Consider the following 26,259-nt stretch of genomic DNA (forward strand, 5'->3'; position numbering starts at 1 on the left):
GACAAGGTGACAGGAGTTCCAATGTTGCCTGCTCATATCTCTATGGATGAGGAAGCACAAGAAATGGAATGCAGGTACTCACTAGATTCCTATTTCATTTTTATTGTCTTTGACCCCAGATTATGGGATAAAATTCTCTACATATATGTAGATATTTCTAGTTAATTATTTGTGGGAAAGGGCTCACACAAATACTCCAAAGTGTGTCTCAATACTAAGCGTTTCTTAACAAAGACAATTAGCTATTGCAATTATCTTCCAAAACATTTCCCTCCTAGCATCACTTTGTAAAATATCAAGCCTCAGAGTTGGCATTTTAAAACACTTGCTGCTCTTCTAGAGAATCCTTAATCAATTCTTATCATTTGCACGGTTGCTTACAATGTACTGTAATTCCACAAGTCCACAGCATGTCAGAGTAGTTAGGTGATCTGGATCTGTGCATACTACATACATGTGGTTCTCAGACATTCATGACGGCAAAACAGCTATACACATAAAATTAAAATCTACAATACTAATCCTCTTTAAACATCTCTTCCCTTAATATTTTTTCTTTGTAATAAGATATACAATCAATATTCATTTTCATGTTGTTTCTAGTCTCTCCCTCTCCTTTCTTTTCTTTCTCCTTTCGCTCCACTCTCCCTTTCCTTCTTCCTTTCTTTCTTGCTTCCTTCTTCCAGATTTATATTAGTATCCAGAAAAAAAGCATCAAAGCAAAAAATTTTACTTTAAAAACAACTACAGCAATTTAAAATTTCTTCCTTCTACAAGAACATGGCATGTCAGAGTGGTCTTAAAAGGTTTCTTAGTATAAAAATCTGTTCTCTGTTTTCTAAGATTTGAGTTGCTAAGTCATTTTCAAGACACATTGCTGAATTTTTAGGAAGAATAAATTGTATACACTTCTAATTCCATTTGAGATCAAAGCTTTAAAATGATGCATGAAGTAATGGACAGAGACAATGTAAACAAAATGCATATGCTCAAAAGTGATATACTGGAGAAATAGTGAAAGATATTTTAAGTCTGCAGGATAGCTTCAGATTTACAGAAATTCTCTAGTAATATATAAAACCAAGGTACCATTTGTTTAATTAGAATTCCTTTCCTTATGCTCTACTCTTTTTAAATAGTTGTTTTTTTTAATGACATCCTGCAACATGTATACTGAAGATGATTTCTTTTATGTAGCCTATCAATTATTTTGTTCATTTTATAGTCTATGAAGAATCATGAAATGCACAAGTTGATCCAGGGAGATTTTATCATTCATGGTTCTAGTCCATTTTTTAAAATGAATGATAAAAGTCAAAAAAGTAAAAATAAGATATTCACTTCCCCATATATCCCAAAATTACTGAAATAATTTTGTAAACAAAAATGCTTTTTGATAAAACAGTGGTTCTCAACCTGTAGCTTGTAACCTCAACAAGGGTTACATAGCAGGTATTTACAGTACAACTCATAGCAGTAGTAAAATTACAGTTATAAAGTAGTAACAAAATAATTTTATTGAACAACATAAGAAATGATATTAAAGGGTCACAGAATCAGGAAGGCTGAGAACCACTGCTCTAAAAAGAAGTATTCAACCAGATATAACACAACTATTTTAAGAGAAATTTAACCAAACATTCCTTTGTCTGAAGTATAATATTTAAAATTCTAAATAGAAGATTCTAAGTTAAAATTCATTTTAAGAGATTTTTTTAAAAATTAGAAAAATATTGAAATAAGCACTTTTCATTTTATTGTTGTGAATCATGCAATAGTTACACTTTAAGAGGGTCAAATGATAAAGACCAGCACATTACATTTAATATGTTAAGCTAGGCTATTTAGTACAGGTTTTAAATATGCTTAGTATTAACAATGACATTATATATAAGTGAAATATAAAGATTAATAATAAAATTTTTCTATATTACAAGGTTTTTTATTATTCAGCTGACTGTGTTAAAGTATTAGATTTCTCTAAGTCTAATCATGATATGATAAACATCTGTAAGTAGACTGATAGAAGCAGATTATTTTGGAAAAGAAAAATATACTACAAGAATTAAATCTCTGGCTTTCTCTATGAATTATGTGAGGGGAATTATTGATTTAACCAAAAAAGTAATATTTTATAAATGTTTCATTAATAATACAAAGTGATGTGTCATCTACTTGCATTTTAGAAGATACTATAGAAGGAATTGATATATCACTCAAAGAAAATGTTAAACTTAAAAAATTTCTTTTTTGTACATTTGTGTGAGAAACTGTAATTGTCAGTGCAACTGCGTGGAGTCCATGGTATCTGGTGCCATGCAGCTAGAATGACAGGCAGCTGTGAGCCATACAGTATGAAAGCAGGACACCAAACTCACATCCTCTGCAAGAACAAAATGTGCTGTTAACTGCTAAACAATGCCCCCGTCCTAAAAATGTATATCCTTACTGAAAACTAGAATCTTATAAATTCTAAAGCAAACAAAGAAACTTTGGTTCATATGGTGCTGTGAATAATGACATGATTATATTCTGTGCATTTAACTTTTAGCCAAAGCAGAGGTGCTTCCTCTCCTTCCTCCCCTTCCTCCCTCATTCTCTTCCTCCCTCCTTTCTCCTTCCTTCCTTCCTTCCTTCCTTCCTTCCTTCCCTCCTTCTTTCCTTCCTTCCTTCCTTCCTTCCTTCCTTCCTTCCTTCCTTCCTTCCTCCTTCCCTCCCTCCTCCCTCCTCAAGTGTGTTACTGTTTAATTTTATTTTTTATTTTTGCATTTTTGGTTTTTTTTTGAGGGGGGAGGTTGATTTGTTTGTTTGTTTTTACAGTATTTTTCCTTAGTTTCATGGGGCTTTTAATTCACAACTACAAGTATTCAGTTTGAAATTCTAGATACTAGCTTTCCTTCATACATATGTATCCATTAAGGTGTCTTTAGAGTTACTTTAACCCGTTTCCTTGGAATTTGCTCAAGAGGAAGGTTCAATCTAGTCTGTAGTTCTTTTGCAGTTAGGCACCATGAAAGTAACAATTCATAAAACCTAATAATATCTATTTACTTCTGACTAGGAAGCCTCAAAAATCCCAACAGTCATTTGTAATATAGTTTTTAACAGTATCATTTTAAGGTCTTCATGTGTGTGTTTGTTCTGCCTATGAGTCTGTGTCTGTAAGTTTATGTAACACTTGTATGTCTAGTGCTGAAAAGGACACAAGAGGATATTGGGCTTCCTAGATCGAGAGTGACTAAGGTTGTGAACTACCATGTGGGTGCTAGGAATTGGACCTGAGTCTTCTGAAAGAACAGCCAGAGTTCGTTACTGCTGAATCACTTCAGCTCCAAATGTTAGGATTTCAAGTTCAGGAAACTTTAGGATATACTAACGAAAAGAATACATACCTGAGAGAACCAGAAAATCTTCCTCTCCTCAGGATTATTCTTTCAGGAGCATTGTAGATAAAGTCTCAGGTGGCTTTATTGGAGAGCAATGTGTCTCATCAGTCCGTAGAGAAGCCTGTTGTTATTGTTTTCAGATAGCATTTTATCAATGATAGATTTTCTTCAAAATCACTAGGTTATTGAGGAGGATATTGAGTACCTGACCCTCCTCCTAAGTGACCCCTTTGCTGGGATTACAAGCATGTGTCACCATGTATATATCTAGCCTAAAAAAAAGACACTTTTTTCCCTTGGCATTTGGACCCAAAGACACCCATCCTTCACTCCCTAAATTCCTGGTCATTTCTTTCCCATTTGGGTACGTTCCCTTTTTACAGCTCAAACTTTTATAGAACTCAGTCTTAGTCCTTGGTTCTTCTACATTTACTCAGTCTTTTGGTATCTAGTCCAGTGTCATAGGTTGTACCATCACCTAACTTTGGCCACTTTATCACTGGCCTAGTTCTTTCCCATAATCTCATTTGAAGTCTTCACTTGGATGCTTAATATAAAATTTTTACATTTTCTATTTCAAATCAAATGCAATCCTTCTATAACACTACTACATTCATATCTCCAGTCTTTTTTTAAATATATGTAACACCAACTCCTTTGTTTTTATTTGCTTAGGAAATGGAAAGTCTGGAGTAACACCTTTGGTTTTCTAACCTCAATATTGAATTCTGTAAATACAATACAACTATCCAAATGTGTATATGTCAACACTATACTTAACTTGGCCTGTTTTCACCCTGGTATACATGTGGAATATAATTATAACTCACCATCAGTTCTCCACAAACCCAAAAAGGAAATACTTTTGCTATCTACCTATTTCCTCTCCTGTACTGTTTCCTGAGCAAGAGCTATGATGTAGATGCATCTACTGGGCTTGGATCCTCAGAAAGCATCAGTCCTTCTACTGTCTCTTGGTATGGCTGTCTATGATGGTCTCTATTTGTTACAAAGAGAGGCTTCTTTCAAAAACCTTAAGAGGATCTGGGTTCAATTCCTAAGCTCACATTGTGGCTCACAATGTTTGTAACTCCAACTTCAGAAAATCTTACACTCTTCTGACCTTGTGGCCACCAAAATACAAATGGTACACATACCACATATGTAAGCAATGTTCTCACATTAAAAGAAAAAAAATAAATGTTTTTAAAGCTACAAGCAATATGAAAAGCAAAATAAATGATCATCATTTTGTATGATTTGCTGAATTTGAAATATTTGGGTTTATTTTTAATGACAACAAAAGATATGCAATGTAATTTTCCATTAGGAATGGAAAGATGGGAAATGTAGCATGATTGAAATGAAATTTTAAATGAACATGAAACACTATTCTAGTTACAAGAATACTTGTATTTACAAGATCTATTTACAAGAAACAGAAACCATCCCTTCTTGAGCACCAATGGGTTAAGTTAAAGAAGCTACAGCCAGCTTCTTACATGTACTTTGCTTATTTATGTACCTTACTTCATTTATGAGTAATCTAATTTTTTTCTAAGGAACAACCTTGATTTTGTTCCATCCTATTTTCAGATATGTTTAACTGACATAGTTTTGCCTTAATAACTATTTTAAAAGTGCTCATAACTATAAACATGTGGTCAGCAGAAATATCTTCCTCTAGATAAGCACAGAACTGAAGCTCAGAATACCTCCCGCCCTGAGCATAGCTGTACCCATTTTTGTTCCCTGCCTGCCAGCTATCTCATATTGTTGTTATAATATGCCTGCCAGTCATTGACACAGAAAAATAACTTGACTCAGAGCAAGGTCATGCTGATCACATATCCTGTTATGTTCAGTATAAGATTTATTACTCTTAATAAATTCCACAAAGCTTTACATAAGACCCATCAAATTAAAGGTCAATATGAACTGTTATGTCTAAAATGGCTTGGGTCAGAGATGATGAGCTCATTGTGGTTTTTTATGGTTTTTTGTTTGTTTGTTTTGTTTGTTTTTTGAAAAAGATGTTAGTTACCATAGCTCAGCGCCTGAATTCTGAGCTACTCTCAGGATTGATCAGTCTTAGGGTGAGTTTTCAATAAACTATCCCTGCCTTACTGAGATCAGTGTTTGTGTGGTTTGTGGGGTCAGTCCTGGATCCCAACACAAGAGAAAGAAGCATTGCCCGATTCTTGAAAAGCTGATTGTGGCATTTATACATCCAATAAATCAATACTTGGAGCATTAGTGAGTATCCATTTTCTTAGAAAATCATTACCCTAGCTTATTTACTTCTATTTCTGAACTATACTAAAACAGTAAAAATGTTCTTTCTGAATGGTCTTAAACTAGATCGTAGGCTTTTACTGTCCTCAGATTGAGGGATGAAATGAGATCCATACTCAAACTGTGTATTTGACCAGCTTAGGCTGAGCACAAAGTGTTTCTTTCTCAGTTGTATCCATTGGCCTAGGCCTGGAAGTTTCTAGTCTCAGTACGATCTAATCTTCCAAGATTACTAATGTAAATGTAACTTTTATTCTCTAGATGTAATTGTTGTTGTCTCAGGCTTATTGATGAATAAGCTCAGCCTTTCTAACTCTTTTGAACTCTGGCTTATTTTACTCAGCTGTCCTGGCTCAAACTCCTCTCCAAGCTGACTGATTTAATCTGACCTCTCTCAGGTTCTGCCTGAATTGTTCTGCTTGGACTCAAACCAACTCTTGGCAATCTGTCCTAATCTTGTTTCCTTCTCATTCTCTGACTCATTCTTACTTCACCTGAAACCTATCTCTGTAAAATTGTTCCAATAATCATTCTGTCATTGGCAAATGTACCTACTCCCTCTTAGAAAGCAATCCCTTTTCTGAAATATCCAAAGAATTTTGATTTGCTGCCTCACTTGGTACTGAAGAATTGACAATTACTGAAACAGAGTCAAGGCCAACGCAGATATCAAGCAACAAGTTTACACCATCAAACGTCTCCCTTTCTGCTAATTATTTCAGGCTGGCATTTGGCACATTGAAATTGAAATGTGAAAAATGTTTAATATAAAATCGCCCCCTGGTGGCAGGAAACATGTTCTTAAGGAGAAGACCTTCAAGAGTAAACCAAATGAGATTTCTTAATTAATTTTGGTTTTCTTGATTCCTAGGGATTACAGCTTATAATAATAAATATTATTAATTAAATATTGTCTTTTTTTAAATGTAGCAATCACATTTTTTTCTCTCAACTAGAAGAATTTTCTGGAACTTGAACTTCTTAGGTCACCTTTAATATCTTCACTCCTCAAATATATAACTATGCTTTTAAATTTTCAGTTGGTAAATGGAAGTGATACAAAAGTATCCTGAAGGGATTTGACCTTATATTTATTACAATTTCTTTAAACTGAATAGAGTTCACAATAAAAGATTTGTAACAAGCATGAAAGAATAGAGCTAACAGCCTATCCCCATAAGTTTGCATAGTTTAAAGTCACCAGTGTGTGTGGGGGGTGGGGTGGGGGGAGAATAAAGTAAGCAAGGTGAAAGTGTCCACTTTCTAGGAAGAATGATTAACTGAACTGCCTGTGCTCATTAAGGACAATACTGCTGTGGTGTTAAGCCAGGAAAACTGGAGAGTATTAAATGTTCCCACTACTGAATTTGAAACAACAGGGAATTCGGTTTCCTGCATCCTGCTTCATATTCTTCCTTCATTGCTTATCTGTTGCTTCTAGTGTATTTGAAAGCGTGTCTGTTGAGAAATTCATTTCATAGATTATAAATCAAAATATGAATTTGTTACTGGCTTCCTAAAGGGAAACTGAAAAACGACACTGCTCTTTGTTAGCAATCTCTAAAATTTAAGCTCCTTAAATATGTAGAGAGGGAGTGAACATCTATTCAGGATTCATAAAGTTGTATATAAAATTGAGCCTTTATTGGGAAGCTGTATAAAAACGACCTAGTTTCAGTGTGATGACATGCATTAGCTCATTTATGTCTCTTAACAATCATCAGTTTAAAAGGTAGAATCAAACTAAAGTATGATTGATCACTACCTTTGTGGGCAGAAAACAATAGACTGGATCTCTGCATCCTTCTTTTTGAAATGGAAATGTAGTGCTTGTGTTGCTTCTGTAGCAGAATTGTCCTTAGATTAAAAGAGTCAATGTACATGGATACCTTACAGTAATAGTTTCCATAGGTTTTGTATACATTATGTGTGAGAGCTCAGTTCATACTGCAGTGTTGTTACCAACTTCATATTCCTAGTGGTTTTCTAAGCCAAATAGATATTTATATTATAGAAATATTAAAAATATCATAGTGAGTAATGTATTTTTCTAAACATTGCTTTACACAATACTCTACATTTACAATATAACATATTTCAATCCTAATTTAACATACCTGAAATTCTGCTTAGAAAACCAACACTAATCTTTGCTAAACTCATTAGATTATGCTTTCTTTGTAAAAAAAAAAAAACTTAATCTAGTTTTATCTGATTTTATATGAACCTTCTATTGGTGCATGTGTTAATGGGAGTAGAGATGTTGAACATGGGTACAACTTTAGAAAATAATGTCACTGATTAAACCTCAACAGGGATGATAACTAGTAACCTGAGAGTTGGGCATCCTGTGGAGCATTCTCTAGAGAGTACAGTAAAACAGCACAGATGCTGTGAGTACATTCAGAATAGAAGCGTCTACATTATGTCAAAACACACAAAGTCAGAGTGAACACTTGATGCAGCTTCAAGATGGCCCCCCTGTATCAGTGATCCCCCTCTTGTCTGCTCATCTCCCTGTGACAGAAGGGAAAAATGAGACTGCAGCTATTAGAGGTAAGCCACTGCTAAGTCCATGAAACTGAGACTATGTTCATCGTCTCACAACTGTTTCTGCAGGATGAGATCTGAGGCCAGAAGACTGTCTCTAGTGTAGTGAATAAATGACATCATGGTGAAAGAACCTGACCATCTCTGAAACGTTCATGCACATACAAAGCCTCTCATCCATTATGAAAATTTGACATTACATAAACATCCCTTGAGGTCCTTCATCTCTGTCGTACTGGCTTCTTCATCATCAAAAGTCTGTAAAAGGAGGACAAACAGTAAGATTGCAAAATGTCACAAAGTTCAAATATTTCCTTTCAATGTTTGCAATCCTCAAAGGTCAAATGTGCCTATATCAATTTTAATACAAAGTAATAGAAAATTTTAATTGATGTTGGATACAACAAATACGTTCTTATACTCTTGCTATGCCCCTGAAGAGTGTCCCATGAAGGCAGAAGGTCCCAAAAGTTGTTTAACCTTATATTGTTATTTGCTCCCAATGCTCCCAAGAAATAGTCATGGCAGAAACACTTGCAACAATACTGTGATTTATTCTATGTGTTATGTTTACATTGAATGTAAAATTCACCTGTAATTTCAAGGCAGTACCTAATGTGAGTAACCACTGTAAATTTAAACTGATTATGTTGCCTAAGCAGACTATTTTAACTATGTCTGTCACTCTACACTATGAAGGGTTTCTAATTTTTCACACAGCCTTATTAAAAATTGTGTGAGTACATAATATAATTTAGAAGGGTTTTCTTTTCATATGGTTGGATTCTCTAGTGAAGTTAATATTTGTTCTAGGGATCAGTGAACACTAGAGATAAAATTAAAGCTAATGCGTAGATCTTTTTCTCATCTAAGAAATCCCTCCTAAGCCTCATTGACTGAATGCCTGGTGTACATGTCAGGCTGTAGAAAGCAAGGCAGGAAAATAAAAAAGAAATCTGGAAAAGAGTCCCCCAATTTTATCACCCAGTGAATGGTTTTATTTTAAACACAAGTTTAATGTCCTCCTTAAATATGGAACATTTTGGCTTCCATAACATATAATTTTGAACCATACAAACAAATTTGAAGCATATTTATATATTTAAAGTGTCTTGCAATATTGTAAATAACAGAATTTTAGAATTATTAACAGAGGTGTGGTGAAGGACTCAAAACTTTACAATAAATACTAAATGAAATTTCTATTTTAAAATGAACTCAGCTTCCTGTTCTAGCTTTTGCTGTACCAATCATCAGGCACAAAAAAAACTAGAGGAAGAAAGCAAAGGCTTAAAGGGTGTAGGGGGATTTCCCCTAATTATTTGATTGGCTAAAAAGAGAAAACAAGAAGCTAATTGCTCCACAAAGATAAGGAAGCAGTTTTTTCTAGGTCTGAGAGAGGAACAGGGGACACAGGAGAAAGGAATGGCCTTTTGTTTTTTGTTTCGCTTTGTTTTTTTTTTTTTTCCTGCGAGGCAGAGAGCAAGAGGACATATAGGATGTAATGTAAGCTAGGGAATTATCAGACCTAGTGGTGACTTCTGTCACTGGAAGAATTTCCAACATAGAATAGATGATGGGTTTAGGACAATAGATTCTGCGCCCGCGATTGTGTCATTCTGGTTAATTTTAAAATTAAAATTATCTGCTTTCTATTCCCGATGATTCAGGTGGGCAAGCAAAAGGGCACAGCAAAGCCAAGCTGTAGGAGTGGATGATTGGTTGAACGCCAGTGGTAGCTCCAGGTTTGCAGAAGGGACACCAGCCAGAGAAATGGGAGGTGGTCACAGAGATCACCTAGGTCTAGGCTACGAACAGACAGAGACAGAGACAGAAGATGCCAGCACCTAGCTGGAGAGACCGTGGTGTTTCTGTTTGTTTGGTTGGTTGGTTGGTTTGGTTTGTTTGTTGTTGTTGTTGTTGTTTTTTAATTACGTGCTACAAAAGAGTTTGCTTCCACTTATTGGTTACAGGCAGTCATTGTGGGAACCTAGGGGCAGGAGTTCAAGGTAGAGATCTAGAGGAAAAACTAAAGTAGACATTATAAAGGAACTCTGGTTACCGGCTCACTCTTAGGTTTATGTTAAGCTATCTTTATTTTACAGCCAGGCACACCTGGGTATGTATGATACGACCACAATAGAATAAGCCGTCCTACTTTAATTAGCAATCAAGAAAATGACAAACAGACATGTCCCCAGGCCAGTCTAATGGAGACAAGTCATGAGCTGAGTTTACCTCTATATAGATGACTAGGTTTGTGCCAAGCTGAGGCTGAACCTAGTTTTATAGTACGGTTAAGTTCAGAAAGTAGTGTCTTGCATTCTAACTTTTAACAACAGTTGATAGTCCCATCAGACACAAATCTTGTGAAATGTATTTTTATTTTTGTTTATTGAATTTTCCATAGCTCAGGCTGTCCTGGAATTCACTATGTAGACCAAGCTAACCTTAAACTCATAGAGATCCCCCAGCTTCAGTTTCCCAAGTGCTGGGATAAAAAGTATACACCACCATGACCATCTAAGTTAACTTATTTTAAATAGATGCATTTATTTAACACTAATTAAACATGTTTTTTGAAAAATAGAAAAATTAGGACAAAATTTAAATTATACCCAGGCGTTTCTCTACTTGAAATGAATGAAATAATATTTTGTCAAGTTGTACAAGTTTTATAAGTCTCTGTGACTCATTTTCCTAACTTACCAACTCAGTGAGATGAAGCTGACCTTTTTTTAGTTCTTTTATCAATACTCTATTGCTATGGTAAATATCATTCATATGTGGGAATTTAGGATATAGAACTTACAAGGCTCCTCTTTTTTTTTTCCACAGAGCAGATTTATTTTATATTTACATACTAATTCTTCCCAGGCATTTGAATCTCACAATCCAGACATTATAGAGGAGTCAAGGGGCAGAAGGCTCATCTTACCAATATTTAGTGAAAATGTGGCTTTTCACCTAATTCAGTATACCTAACATAAAACTTGTAGTTTCACTTTCTTGTTCTTTTGTCTCAAGAACCACACTCTTCAAGATGTTTTCCTGCAGTATCAGCATGTACTAGTCCTACACATTCCTCAAAGACAGAAGAAGAATTCTAATTTGGTAAGGATTCTGAGGGTAGATTACTCAAAGTAGCTCATTTGTATAACACAGTATTTTAATTTTTTTACATTATTTAATTCCTATAACAATTAGTATGCATTAGGAAGAATCATTGCATTTCACAGGTGTTAGCATATTACAGCTGGAGGATTACTAAAGACATCCTAGTAAAAATGTTGGAATGCTAGAACACTGTGAAAACCTTCATTGAACACATGATATAATTACAATTCTTTTACATTTAATCCAAAGTAATCACTATAATTACATGCTATTCATTAGTTTGTTATTTGCAATCTGAGATGGGTTTTAATACCATGACCACTTTACTCTACATTTGAGCACACTTATTTCAGTATAACAACTTTAGAATATAAAACAAGATATAAATACAATTTACCTACCAGTTTTATAGTTGAGCTTCATTTGTAAATTTTTCTTTCACCAAAATAATTGAATTCTGAGTCTGGTGGCTATTTACAGATATTAGTCATGATTCTGTTTTCTACAAATTGGAAAATATCTATGAAAATTTTGTTTTCCTGGAGATATATGCTATTAAAATTTTTAAAAATCAAAACAAAACAAAAAATAAATTAAAAACCATAAGTAATCACTCACACAACAGTTGAAAGTAGAAGGATGAGAGAGAGAGAGAGAGAGAGAGAGAGAGAGAAAGGAAGTAAAGATGGAGGGAGTTAAGGACAAATGAGAGAGAGGAGTCATGTGCAATCTTAATTGTCAGCTTGATAGATGAATAAATACATGAGAGATTAGTACAGCACACTTTTGGGCAAGTCTGCTGCATTTGGGAGGTTGTTTAGATCACATGGTTTTGAGTAATTAGATGGATACTTACTGAATTACTGAGGAGTAAAAATAAAGCAGGAATTGGACCCTCACTAGGGACAATAGATCCTGAGCTATCTCTGCTTCTGTCTCTGCTATACACTGGGGTGAAGTAGCTACTCAACATTCACTTCCACCTTTGTGATAGCACTAGCTCATGGAGCTATGCAACCATGGATTGAATCCATGGTAACTACAAACTGAAGAAAATTATTTCAACCTCAAGTTGTTTTTATCATGCATTATGTCCCAATAAGACTGACACTAATAAAAATAGTAAGACAATAAAAACATAAAATAATAATAATCAAAAGGGTGAAAAATCTCAGATGGTGATACCTGTCTATTATCTCAACACTTCAGAAGTAGATGCAAGTAAATCAGGAATTCAGAAAAAAGGGGAGAAAGAGTTCTGTATATTACAGTATCAACTATGTAATTCTATTTAATTTTATCAAACAAACTTTAATTTGCTCACAAGCACATTAAAAAGTATTACAATAGTTATAAATCTAATGCAGTATAGAATTAGAATTGTTTCAATTCCAAGATAAATTCTAGTAAGTACTATTTTTATGGCAATTTGTCTATTGCTAAGACCCAAAATGCTAAAACAAAATGTGGACTATCACACACACATACACACTACTTATTGCAAATTTCATTAAGAAAATTTACACAAATTGGGGCAAAGTACTACATAAAAATCAGGCATTTATAGTTAATAAATTAAAATTTCTTAATGAAATTTGCAATAAGCAGACATTATAGAACAAAGAAAAGGAGGTTGACTTATGCTGACAGCATCTAATTCACAGTTTCTTACACTAAACATGCAAGAAAACTCCTGACTACATATACAGCTTCCACAGATACACACATTAACATACATCAGGAAAAAAATAGCACATACAGTTTATTTCCTCACTTGGAACATAAAAACAAACTGCATCTTTCGGCTGAAATGTTTCAAAACAATGGTCTACTTCAAGCTAGGTCAATGTATCATTGAAGTCAAACTAAAATAAGGATGATGTCACCCATCTAAAATTAAACATTTCTCTGAAACATCACAAATAGCATTTTTAAGTAACCTATAAACAGAAACAGAGAAATGGCTGCTTCATGCATGGACATTGAAAAGTCTTTCTTGTGTATGAATGCTTGTTCTTAACTGAGTTTTCAAAGAGTTTTCAAAAGCAGCTCTACTTCTCTACGAGCCCCAAACAAGGCATTCTATTCTAAAAGCAATGAGTCTGAGCACATGAACATCCTACTTGACTCCAAATATCCTGAAAGGATTACATACACATCACTACACCTGGTGTGTGAACTGACTCAATTATACGCCAGCTGCAACCATCAAACCGTAGGTGAAAGAAACAAGAAACCAGAAAATAGCCCCCAAAATTCATTTATTTATTTTATTTATTTATTTGTTTGTTTGTTTATTTATTTTGGTTTTGCGATGATAAGAAATTCAAGTTGCTCATTGTAATCTTGGGAAATAGCATCTTATCTAAAACCAAACAAGTATTGGCCTATCTAAAGTACAGAGATGTGACCCATGAAGATGTATCAAAGGATAAGAGCACTTGCTACCAAGTCTGGTGATGCAGTTGATCCCCAGTACCCACACAGGGTCCTACTCATTTTCCTCTTCCTCCCCCAAACATGGCCCAAGCTCATTCACAAGCTACACAAGCATATTCAGAACAGAAAATGTAGATACAGAAATGTAAAAAGTAGTAGTTATTAGGACAAACCAACAAACAAAAAGCATGATTATACCCTTGCTCCCCACTGCCCACTAGAACAAGTAGATAATACCTAATTGCGGAAAATACCACAGACTTTGGATACAAGATACAGAGAAATCAAGTTAAAACTGATCTAATGCATGTTCTCTGCTGCCTAGTTTTCATAGCCCCAAATGGTCCTATGCTGGTTAACTGGGAGCAAATTTAATATAGCTATGTAAATTCTATCACTGCAATACCAATCTTCCATGCAAGATATGCAATATTGGGTTGGCTGAGGGAGTAACAGATTGGTCCCTGGTTGGGTCTGGGGCCTGCTTCAGAGGAGGGAATCAATGTCCAGTAATCTTAACCTGGTCATAAAACTGAGGAATTCTTGGAATCCAGGGACTTTGGAATATGTCTACCACTGTTTCTCAGATAAATTGGCATATAATGAAACTGCTATGCTTAAATCCACAGAAAGGGGATACTTCCAGGAATAATCAGAGGACCCTTGTTTGGAGTGAAAATAGGTGAACGTGAGACATGTGCCTGTATAACGTCTTAAGGACATAGGATGATGGAGGGCTAAATCCTAAACAAGATATTTACACCACCATCTCTAACCATGGTAAGGGCATGGCATTCATAAACTCACAACAGCTGCTCCTGATGGCACTGTGCCCACTCAGCTCAGGCCAACACAACAGTTAGCTGTGTGTTGGAAGGGTCTCACGTGGTCCTCTCACTCCTGAACTACTGGCAACTGACAGCTGTTGAGCCCATTAAGCTCTAATAAACAGATCTAAAGGCAAGGTCACACAGACAGCTATAGAGATAAATTTTTTGAAACCTTCTTTTAATAAGTGTTCAACCTCCCCTCTATCCAACCACCCAGCAGAGGTAGTGGAAGAGATCTTCTTGTGCAGAGTTCAGTCCCATAGCAAACACCAAATATGACTTAGCAACTGCAGACCAGTCCTCTAGGCAGGCAGAATCCACGCATGAACCAGCGGCTACAGTACGATCATTTCAGCAAGCAGACATCAGACATAAACAGGCAACTGTAGCTCAATCCTTAAGAAACTGCCAGGCTCTCCAACCAGCCTGAGGTGAAGTCACAGAAGCAGCAAGCTGCCTCGGGAACCTCAGGAACCTCAGGAACCTCAGGAACCTCAGGAACCTCAGGAACCGTTCTTGGGTGAGTTTCTTCTCTCAATGGTAGTGTTATCTTAAGTTGAGCTCAGCAACGCCAGATAAGGCAAACCAATAAATGCATGTCTTTAGCGAAGAATACCAAGGCAGAGCAAAATAAACCAAGGCTCAGTGCTCACCTCCCACAGACTGTGGGGTCATATTTATAGTCTGTCCTCAAGCATCCTTTTACACACTCACTGTATCCAAACATCCTTTCACCTGTGTCTGCTTCAGGAAAAGTCTTTCAGGTCTTTGCTTTAGCAGGACATCCTTTTACCTGTGTGACACGGCAAAACATCATTTGGTATAACTAATTTTTCAAAGAACTAGAAGTTTTCACTTCAGACAGCCCTAAACTCTGGGACACCAAATAAAACAACCATCATAAATATGGGAAATAAATCTATAGAAAGGTGGCTGGCCAAGGTAGAAAGGGAATAAGAGATACTGTCTGAGGGAGTAACTAGAATGCATAATATACATTTACAGAATTGTAAAAAATTAATAATAATTGAAAATATATGATTATTTTGTAAAATTATTTTAATTAGACTAATTCTACAATTACTACAGTTCTTTTCTGAATCAGTTATACATAGTGTATAAGCTGTATACATACAATGGTTAATTGAATGGTAGAAATACTAGTGCATTAGGTTGCACCATGACTGAGGTGTGTTGAGAAAATGAAAAAAAATAAAAAAATAATTGAGATGCTCAATAGTGGAGGAGGAAGCAAAGGCTCTTGTCACAAAGCTCCATGACCCAAGTTTAATCCCTAGAGCCTACATCCTGAAAGGAAAGAACTGGCTCTTGCAAGTTATCATTTGACCCATTATATGTGCACTCTGACAAGAATATAGCCACACAATTACACATAAAATACTTTTATTATTTTTAAAGATAATATTACAAATGGTGCAGTCTTCTGTGAACAGCACCAGTTCTGGGTTATGTGTGTTGGATCTAGCCTTCCAGAATAGGCATTATTAGTGAAATACATATGTGTTAAATAAAGATATGTAAAGATATACATCAACAAAACCACGATAACCACACTAAAATCCACTTTATTGATTAGTTAAATTATGGCAGAGTTGATAAAAATAGCCCATGTATGCTAGCCATCGTACTCTTCCTCCACCTTCATTTACAGATGTGCTGTTTGCTTCTGCTTTTGAAATGTGCAGCATAACTTCATACATAAATGCACTTTTCAGTGTCTCTCTCAATAATGTTATGAATAATAAACTAATAAACTCTGGTGCCAAAAAACCCTTTTATTAAGTTAATAATGGAAAATGTTATCTTCTCTTTTTATATAACTATATTTTAGAGATTTTTCTTCCTCATGTATTTATGTGACATATTAAAATTTGTTTCATTATTTTAGGTTTTGTGTGTGTGTGTGTGTTCAAAGAAGTAAATTCATTCTTCCAACCTCTGAAATTCATTGTGTATTTTGGAAGTGATGTTTACAGAGCAAGAAAATTAAGCAGAAGGTTAATTTATACCTTCCTGAAAACATTGACTGAAAATCAAAAGGGAACATCTTCCTACCAAACAGTTAAAACCTGGACGAACAATGAGTTCATTGTTGTTGAACATACTTGAAACAGTTTATCAATAGATGGTGTCTTCATACTGAAATTTAAAAACTTACTCTTGGAGGGATTGTGGGTTCCATTCCATGGCGCTATTTTCAGGACTGAGAAAGGTAAATACTTCTATTAAGCATAGACTCCAGTGCCATAATGAATTACCTAAGAAATGTGAAGAACAAATGATCATCCACATCTTTTAACAGATCTATATGTAAATATTCAAGTACTTAGAAGCAAATACCAACGAGAAATTTTCGAGTCAGCCCAACAGAAATCTATGTTCCATTTTTCTACATAAGAATAGTCCAGTAACTACAGAGAACCATTTAAACTTCCTAAACACAAATGACAATACCATGTGGATATAATTTTATATAAAAGATATGTTAACCTAGTGTCCAATTCCAGTGTAAGTATAAGAAGCTGTTTATTTCTTTTGTTCCTTTCATTCACACTTGTATATGAAAACTCAATGTGGTTCACAAAACTTTGATTAAAAGAAATGTAAAGTATCTTTATATTTTCATAATATAGGACACAAACGTGGCATTGCTTATTACCCATGAATTTCAGCAAATGGTACAGAGATCTGTATGTATCTGATGGTTCTTCATCTTGGCAGTGAGCTCTAGTGAACAGCTGAAAACTAAGTATCATAGACACACCCCCAATCTGTCTAGAAAGCAGATACAGCTGGAATATTGGCACTGGGGTGGTGTTAAAAGTTGTTTTGCTCCAAACACTAAACACTTTAAAACATCAATTAATAATCTGTGACTTCAATGAATTGTACATTCACATCTTTATTCTTGGTCTTCTGTGACCTACATCATTCTGCATGTTGAGAATGGGAGAATTTCTCAGCATTACTAACATGGTAAACTACTAATCAGAATCCACTCATTTAGCAACATGTTATCATTAGGCTATTTGACTACACTAACGTTTCCTGTATTAACATGTAAACAGGGCTAGAGCTTCGGAAACTCCACAGTTGTTTCACAGAATAAAGAACAGCCTCTGATGCAAAGCCATAGAAGATGTTCCAAGATTAATGTGATTTAACTTTATAGTTACTTAAACATGATTTCATGATTTTTCCGAAGGAACAAAGATGTATATTTTAAAACAGTGCATTAAATTCAAATGTTATTAAAAATGGCTAACATTTCTGAAACTATTTCTAGGTTGGCTAGAGAGCCACTTATTATTACTATTACTGTTATTAGTAGTAGTAATAAGTTTACTGAAACTGTCTTTATTTATGATATACACAATTTGATACATAGCTTATCTGGCATTTGTGATACTGCTAAGAAAGTCTCTGGTTGAATTTTCCATTATTTTTAAATTTTCTATTATCTTTCCTGTTACACAAGTCTTATGTCTTACTAACTTAAAGATCCCTCAAAATTCCTAGACTTTCATCACTGTATTTACTACACAGTAAGAGCATTGGCAAAGTACAGTATTACTTCTTCAGAAGAAAGATCTATTGATGCAATTATGGAAAACATTTTGTCTATTTCTATAGAGACAATTTGATCCCCAAAGCACTGATCTGGCGGCTGGTATGTGTACAACACTACAGGCAATGAGCCATTATGATCTATTTGGCAAAATTAATTTTTGACTATTACTTTATCCTACATTAATTTTTTGACATGATTGAGATATATTTGAAATGACTTCAACTCTACAAGCTGTCCAACCACTAGCAGTGAACTAAAACTTATAACTCTATCTTAATTTATTTTGGAACTAGTTTACTAAAATACTTTATTATCATACCTGCCTTCTCCCTCCTACTGTGTCCTCTGCTTTCAGGACTTCATTCTACTTTCATTAATTGGCTGTATGTTTTCTTTGTCTCCTTTAATTATTACTGTTACATATAAACATAAATATATAAATACAATCTGCTAAATCAACTTAGTATTGCTTATGCGTATATGTTTTTATCTATGAATACTTGGAATTAGATCAAATAATTTGATAAAGTAATTTTATTTCTTATCTTGTTTCATTTATTTGTCATAAAATGAGTGTAATATTGACACTGAACTTTTTCAAATATTTAATTTTTAAAGGGATAACTTTAACTCATAGAGGTACTGTCTACCACTCTAGAGGTGGTGAGACGTAGGAGGGTGAAGCCTATAAATAAGGAGTACTAAAGTCTCACGTAATAATCAACTTTATTCACAGATCCAGACAATTTATGCTCTGAGAGTTAAGAGGCACCATATGAATAAAATATCTTACTACAAGGATCAGCCATACATGGTGGGCAAGCAGCACATAACAAAAACATGATTTTTTCTGTAGAGGTATATAAACAAATTGCCAGTTGTAATAAATAATATGAAGTAGACTCACTCCTATCCATTACACCTGGGCCGAGCATGAAAACAAATTCCAAGGACAATTTTGTGTTTTTGAAGAAACTGGGGTCATAAGACTTTTGACTTTTTTTCATGAATTTTTCTGACAAGCACTCAGAATTCTCCTCACCCAACTCCATTCTTGGCCAGTGTTCTGACATCTCCTCCTCCTTTTTTATTTTTAATAGGAAGATATCCAGAGTGGTTTTGACTTGAGATGTTGCAGATAAATATAGCTATCAATTGATTCACTGGTATCGTATAAGCAAACAAATTATAATATTAGAAGAGAAAAATCACTGCATGTAATACTCTGCCAGCAAGAACAGTGATACAAATTATGTCTAGTATTATCGGTTACATTATTGTAATAAATCAAAAACATCTAGAGAATACCATGAAATAAACCTATAAAATTAGTAATTCTGGTCTTTTGTAGAATATAAGCCTATATTTTCTGTTTAGTAAGAACACAAATATTATTCTGTCCTATACAGTTTGGAATTTCTTTAAATTCCATCTTAGAGTTTCTAATGCTGTAGAGAAACACCATGACCACAGCATCTCTTATAAAGAAAAAAATTAATTGGGATTGGCTGATAGTTCAAAGTTTTAGTCCATTCTCATCATGACAGGAAGCAGGTTTGTGCACAAATATGATACTGGAAAGGTAGCTGGGAGTTCTACATCTGGATTAGCAGACAGCAGAAAGAGAAAGAAACACTGGGCCTGGCTTGAGAATCTGAACCCTCAAAACACACCCTCAGTGGCTTACATCCTCCAATAAGGCCACATTATCAACCTATGTAGGCAATTTTCATCCAAACCATTACAAATCCCAAGGAAAAATTAAATCCACTCCCTTCTTCAGTGAAATATTAAGTGTATTATAGACAGTCCCAAGGTCCAGTAATAAACACAGTCATTAGTAACGATAACAACCGGAGCTGGAGCCATCCAGTGTACAAGTTGAATCAAAGAAGGATGAAGACTAATGCACTTGTGCAGAGGCATTCGCCTCAGATGCACATGTCAAAGCAGCAAGCATCACCAAAATTAGATTTTCATAGCATAGGGTTCTGTGTGTTTCATAGACTCACCTCTCCCTGCTTCTCCCTCAGTGCATAGTTCCTAGGTGGGAGCCTTTACTTCTGATGATATGGTCAATATCTCCTTTTACCCTTCAGCTGGAGGTTTGCTATCTTCCTGATGACTTCTACTGTCCCTTCAACTCTCCACCATTGTCCTTGAAGATCCAGACAAGAGGAGCTGAAGAGGAATCCAGAAGGTTTCAGTGAATCTGTCTGCAATCACAGGTGCAGAGCATTTCCCAATTTTAATATGGAGAAGTAAAAATAGGGCAGATTAATGCATCAGCTTGTTTATTTACTTCTGGAATAAAACTAGGGAGGTTAGAGTGCATGAGGCTCAGTAGCCTATTGCTGGAAATAATACAGCATAATCAGAATCTGAAATGATAGTTAAGCATTTTTAAATTAACTATAATAGATAAATCGAACAACCAGATCCCTGCTTTGGGCTGAGAAAAGAGAAGTATAAATAGGAGCATGGCTATCTGAACCATGAATTCCATCTATATCTTTAGATGGACCATTAATAAAAAAAGTACCTACATGTAGAATAGGAGAAAGTTGGACATTTTTCCTCATTTCAAATTCAGTTTTTATGAGAAAATCTCATATCTCATAGATTACCAGCTGGAAAGGGACTTCATATCCTTACATAGTAATCTATAAATAAAATTTGAATATCCAGAGTTCTGTAACAATTATAAAAACTGATTGTTGAGGATAAGAAGGATTAAATCTATATAATTGTTGAATCAGGTCCTCCCGTGATTTACTAATTGAACAAGAAGAATAAGGTTAAAAGTTAGTATTTTATGGCTCTTATGGAACACAGAAATCCATTCCAAAGGTTTACCTACTTGTACTATATGTCTGTAGGAGACAATTTAGTAGGAAAAATAAGTATGCTTAATGAAGTAAATGATTCACACACTATGCAATTGATTTTTAGTCTGGATTCAAAGAGCTGTAATGTTTCTTGCCTTTCATGATAATATGTGAGGACTCCAAAATCATCTCTGCTTTTAGAGTTTTAAAAAGGTTGGTTAGGGCATTAAAGTGCTTCCAGAAGTTGCGCTGGGAATATCGCGCAGAGCTCATGAGGCCAGGGAGGAATTAGGAACCAAATTCCTTTTCTAAGCCATGCCCTCGCTTGCCTAGATTGTAAACTTAGCATTTTCATGGGCTCTCCTAAATTCTTATTAGAAATGGAATTTAAGATTAGATTATTTATCAAGTTCCTCTCTGTATTTTAGAATCTTTAGACAATGAAGGATTCAAATCTAAAGGAGACTCCAGTCTGGAATCTGAGGGAACCATTGAAAGCATAGTAGTGCTGTATTTACTTATGGTTTTACCTAAATAAAAACTAATCTGCCTCTCTCTATATATAGAGAGATAGATAGATAGATTATATATATAATATATATATGTATATATTATATATATAATCTTTAAGGTTTGATCATCCTGTTTATATTCATTCAAAGTTTTAGGCATCTCTTGCTCTTCATTAATATCCTCCTATGTTCTTTTGCATTTTGATAACAGTCAAATTAATGCCCAAGTTTGTAAGCCTTTTCAATATTCTTTCAGATTCTGTCTCATACTTCATCTAAAGTAGTTCCTTCTGAAAACAGGGATTATAATCATAAACAATTTAAAATCAATCTATTAACTATGATTTTAATATTTGTATTTTAATATTTGTATTTCGGCTTTCTTTAAAAAATGATACACACACTCAACAGAAGGTAAAGGATTCTCTGGTTTTTGCTGCATTATGCTCACCTGCCTCCTGTGAGGGTCCCCACTCTATTATGTTATAGTTGAGTTCAGGTCCCTGATTCATGGTACCATTTTTTTACTTCTCTGGTTGGCAGTCGGACCTGAGAGAATGAAGCCTATAAATTTGGCATACTAAAATCTCATGCAATAGCAATTTTATTCAAAGAATCAGGTAATATTCATTCTGAGTGTTAATTACTTGAGATAAGTATCTAATCACAAAAATTAGCCATCTATATCAAGCAAGCTGCAAGTAGCAGGAAAGCTACGCTCTACAAAACATTTTTCCACATAAAGACATATAAACAAATAACAATAGCGAGTTGCATTGGCTAAGCTGAAGTATACTTGGCATTATTTGTTACTCCTGGGAAGGACATAAAAACATTCTAAGAACAATCTGTGGTTTTGAAGAAAATGAGATCATAAGACCCTTGTCTTTTTATTTTGAAGTTTTCTCACAAGCACTTAGAATTCTCCTCACAAAACCTTGTTCTTGGACTGGGTTCCAACAGTTACTATTATCTCTATGGTGAACAGGAGCCCTCACCAAATACTGATGGCATAATTAAAGCTGCCAGTACAGTGTATTGAATCATTTATCAGTTAATTTTCATAATATAGAGACTATTTTCTTTTTGAAGTCTTATGTAATTATTATATCGTTTCTCCATATCTTTCTCCCTTCCAAACCCTCTCATTTATCTCTCCTTTCTCTGTTTCAAATCCATGGCCTCTTTTTCATTAATTATTGTTGCATGCATATATGTTGCATTTACTTACATTTCTAAGTATAAACTGTTCAATGTGTCTATTATTTTATTTTCAGGGTTGAGTATTTATTACTGGATAATTAATCAGTTTGTTCTTCCTTGAATAAAGACTATTTCTCCCACTTTCAGCATTCCTTAATTGCTGATAGTTCTTTTATAGGACCGATAATTCATGGGCATTTCCCTGTCTACTTTAGCATGTTTGTTAGTGTCATGCTTGTTCATCTACTGTTTGGCAGTCATGGTGACGGAATTTTTTGGTGTAGCCTCTTACATTGCAAGAAGGCATGGTCTCAGGGCAAATTATTTTTTGGAGGACCCCTTTCTATTTTAGGAGAAATGAATCAAGCAATGAACACTAACATTGACATGTTTGGATGGTTTAAGGCTTTTTAAAATAGTGAATTGATTAATTAATTTTAACACAGATTTAAAGATGTTTCAACCTTAGCACCTGAGAAGTTTCCCAAAGTTGCTTAGGCCATCAGGCTACATGATGAGGTAAAAGACTACACCTGTTGCTGAATGCACTCCCAGAAGAAGGCAAGGCACTGACTATTGAGAACCAAAATATTATGGCTTGATTTCCAAACTTTCCAAATTTCCAAGTCTAGGAAATTTTGCATCATTTCCCATTGTTTGGTTGGGCAACAGAAAATTGTTTTTTTTTTTTTCATCCCCGACTCAGTGCTAAGCAACAGTCACTGAACTGTGTACCTTTTCTGTAAGAGTGAATAAATGGAACTGGTGCATTCTTTATATAGAAGGAAATATGGAATCACTTAGACAAAGATAATGTCTCAGAAATTTACTTTTTCAAGAGCATAATTTTAACTAGGTCTTAAAACCTATGCACAGAGAAAGAGAAGAAAAAGTGGAACAAGCCAAGCAATGTGGTTGTTTGTGATCCCTGCCCTTCTTAGTCACTGATGGCCAGAATTTAGTGATTGAAGATCAAATGAGACTTTTTATTGTTACATCAAGAATTTTGTTTAGAAGAAAAAAACCCCTATAATTTCCAAAAGTCAAACATACTACCATAGATAATAAAAAGGGATGGCATGTAGAAGGTTAGCAAAAATTAAATTTAGAAAGTTACTTTATTTATGTAGGATTGGCTTACAACCAAATTATTTATTAACTAAGAACTATAATATATTACTCAAAGTTTTCTATCTTTCATGACAATTTCGTGTGTATGGGAAAATATTTTGAAGCCTATGGTTTTTAATGACTTGTCTTGAATTTGGAAAGTCTATCAATATCTAAAGAGGATAGTTATAGTCGCAAAGGTATGAGAATTAAAAATTAAATTTCTAATTAACATCAAAGGTAGATTTGGGAAGAAGATGCAGTAAAACTTTGATTAACAGAAGCCCATAGCCAATGCTTCAATTAATCAAGATTTTCCTTAACTTCAAAAAGAAAAATATATTATAAGAAAATGAGCCAATTTTAGTGGCTTAGTGAAAACATAGTTTTAGAATAAATTCTGTTTTCTCCATTATGTGTTGTGTAAGAATGAGATAACCCTCTTCTAGCATTAAAATCCTTAGTCTTCAAGTTCTTAGAGCATCTAAAAATGCAGGCAATCATTACTTCTCAATTCACTTTCAAACAATGATATCTATTTCACCTTTGTTAATGTTGATTAACTGAGCTAAGAAAGAAACACCATCTAGACATAAATGTTCTCGGAATAACAGGCACAATAAGTCTCTGATTGCTGAAATGCAAAATTAATGTGAAATTATCTGGACACACTTCCATTAATTACACATTCAAATGGTAAAATAACATTTTAAGTCTTGAGAATCTTTCCATGCAGAGATAAGGAATTCATTGACCTTTGATAAAGCTATTTATGTAGAAGTCCTGATTAAGTATAGAGCATCTGATAATGAATTTATTGCTTTGTTCAAAAAGTTTGGAAAGTAGATTTGTCTGAAACTCTGTACATGTGCTGGTAAATAAAATTTAAAAAGAAAGAGCACTAATGCTAATGTTTTGATGATCAGACAGATTAAGAAACGGAGAGCTCAGATTTTCTAAAAAGTTAACTCAGTTCCGTGGAACAACTAAGGACTCTGAGCATCCCATAAGTATGATGCTTAACAGAGGTAACCATGTTCCATACTCTCTGTACATGTTTCTACACCCCCTTTCCAACAGAAAAATAACCCAACTGTTTCACTTATATACTAGATTCCATTCTCTCCTGTGTTCTCTATTATTTTTCCACAGTATATTTATCGTTTCACAACACATGGATAATGTTCCCTTTTTGTTTTAAAAAACACCCTCGCTCTACCATGAGCTCCTTGTAGTAACTGAAAATTTTTGCAAATGTGCAGATCATTTCTTGTTTCTCAACATAGGATGTGGAAACAAATTTTGATACAGCATTCAGCCCGTACTCTCTTGACCTACCAATGGCTCTTAGTTTAAACGTAACCATATTTGACTCTGTTGATCTCCCTGTGGAGTTTCTATCCTCTTTTGGGGACTGCAGTCCTTCCTCCTATTCTTCTATAAGAGTTTCCAAGCTCCATCCACTGTTTGGCTGTGGGTGTTTGCATCTGTGTGAGTCAGCTGCTGAGTGGGGAGCCTCTCAGAGGATGCCATTCTCCCATCTGCATGCACAGCATGGTATCATTAGTGTTAGGGATTTGGTGCTTGCCTATGGGATAGGTCTCAAGTTGGACTAGTTATTGGTTGACCATTCCCTCAGTCTCTGCTCCCTCTGTCATGCCTGCATTACTCCTAGATAGGATAAATTTTAGGTTTAATGTTTTGTGGGTATGTTGCTGCCTCTATCACTGCATTGGGGTTCCTGTCCTCTTTGGAGCTCTCAGTGTCTGAACCACCAACCAAAGAACATATACAAGTTAGACCTAGACCTCCTCCATTATATTTAGCAGTTGTGCAGCTTGACGTTCATGTGATCCTAAACAACTGCAACAGGGGTTATCCCAAAAGCTGTTGCCTATATGTGGGATATGTTCTACAAGCTGAAAGCCTTTTCTGGCCTTAGTGTGAGAGGAATCCCCTAGACTCAGACTTGAATTGCCAGGTTTGGGTGACAGATAACCAGGGGGCCCCTACCTGTTCAGAGGAGAAGGTTTGTGAGAAGAATTGTGGAAGAGGGTGACCTGGAGTGTGCAGTGAGTGGGGTGTAAAGTAAATAAGTAATAAGTAAATTAAATTTTTAAAAAGTAGACACACTTATCTGGTTTTTGTTTTGTGTTCACAATTCTCATTCCTCCTTTTCGGCTTGCTCTCAAATCCCTAGCTTTCTACTACTAGATAGTCTTCAATGTTTAGTACTTAGACCTCCCTGAAGGCTCAATTCTCAGAAAACAGACACTCAGATAGAGCTTGTCATGCAGAATAGCTTTGGACTAATACCAGGGAACAGAAGAAAAAAGTATCAGTGTTGTGCCATGAGAGAAACAGGACAGCAATGCAGAGTTAGGGCTCCATGAGAAT

This window comes from Grammomys surdaster, unplaced genomic scaffold (genome assembly GCF_004785775.1).
Source record: "Grammomys surdaster isolate TR1022 unplaced genomic scaffold, NIH_TR_1.0 165, whole genome shotgun sequence".
Classification (NCBI taxonomy): Eukaryota; Metazoa; Chordata; class Mammalia; order Rodentia; family Muridae; genus Grammomys; species Grammomys surdaster.